This window comes from Galendromus occidentalis, unplaced genomic scaffold (genome assembly GCF_000255335.2).
Source record: "Galendromus occidentalis unplaced genomic scaffold, Mocc_1.1 scf7180000076694, whole genome shotgun sequence".
NCBI classification, from domain to species: Eukaryota; Metazoa; Arthropoda; class Arachnida; order Mesostigmata; family Phytoseiidae; genus Galendromus; species Galendromus occidentalis.
The window spans coordinates 215,240-216,862 of record NW_003804683.1 but is presented as its reverse complement, the minus strand read 5'-3'; positions in this window follow the sequence as shown (position 1 = coordinate 216,862).

Here is a 1,623-nt window from a genome sequence, read left to right as displayed (position 1 = left end):
GACCGACTCAGTCCCGCGGATTTTGATCGCCGTGGTCGAAGGCCGGACAGTTCCATAGCATCGGTTAGGTGTGCCGTGGTACGTTTTCGACAAACGACGCAATGATGGGCAACGTCGTCGTTCCCGTAGTAATCGTGGTCTTCATCAAGTTAATCACGATGTTAATAACAGTTATGAGTATCGGTAATATTTGATAATCGTGAGGAACAGTAATTAGCGATGATGACAGATAATAAGCGGGGACAAAAACCGTAGGGAAACAACGAGCTCGGTAGAAAGTGAAGATGAGCCGCAGCGGTGAGCATCTTACGAAATGTAGATCTACATAACTTCTGCCAACTCAATAAGGATTCTTTTTCGTCTGCGAGCAGCCAGAAAACAGGCCCCATTTTATTTTGCATGCCGTTTATATTAATGTTGCTTGGATGAATATATTACATATGTATTTATATGTCTTCGTCTCTCGCGTCAATTGTCCCGTGGCACAACTCCCGAGAAATCCTGAGATTCATCGTCGAGCAGTGGGTCAGGCTTCCAGATGTGGAGTTCAGCACCGAACTTGGAGGCTGCGCCTGCGCAAAGTCAGGCGACCCCAGTTTTTCGGTTCATGAACACTTTATACCGCTTCAGCCCAAAACGACGTTTCTCCGTATACCGTCAGATCTGGGAAGTAGAGCTATCGTTAATATCCTGGCTCTCCCTTGCGAAACCCCTCCGTTGAGATTATCGTCGAGCGCTCCCCCGTACTCCTCAGGCCTGGGAGGATCCGCCGTCTGCGACGGCGCCGACTTGGAGCGAGAAAAACTCAATAATCGGGGTACACGTGGAAGTTCCGTTCCAAGCCAGCGGAATTAGAATACTTCCTCGCCGGTACGACCGTCGGCCGTCGATTGGTCCCGGCCAAGAAACCTCGAGCAGAGGAATTTTTGTTTCTCGTCACCGTCGTTGAAAGAACGGCAACTTCAAAAAGCGCTCCCAAACGACTTTTTGTTGTATGAGACGTATGATAAAACGACAAGCGACCGCATCCCGTGGCTAGCTGCGGCTTTTTGTGACCAAGTTTTGCGTATTTCGAAAGTCAATAAAAATGACGTTCCTTGTGCATCGAATCGGTCCCATTTATCATTACTCTTACTCGGAAGGTACAGTTCCGCTCCTCCCTCCGTGCTTGTGATATTGTGATCAGACTCAGTTCCGAATTACACCGGCTCTTGAGCTGGTATCGATTCCACTTTGAGAAAGGGAGGAAGAGACTATGCTTTCATCGATATTCTCGCTCATTCCTTCAAAAACAAAATCAAAATCCCATCGACGAGTGCGGATATTTTTCAGGTCGGACGGATGGACCCTTCCCAGTCCGCAGTGTTTACGAATTCGTGACTTCAGATGACAAAAAAAGCAGAGGAGCAGACTATCGGTAGACAGTGGAACGACGTCGGGCCAGCTTTGAAGCTCAGAATAATTACATTACGTCGATAAAGAGAGAAAAGAATGTGAGCGCGTTTTATCGCCGTAGTTAACGCGCAGGCATCACAGAAGATGACGACGACGAGCAGTCGCCGCCCTTTCGGCGTAAGCTGCGCGATTGAGCTTCTCGCGATTGTATCTACCCACCTATTCTTC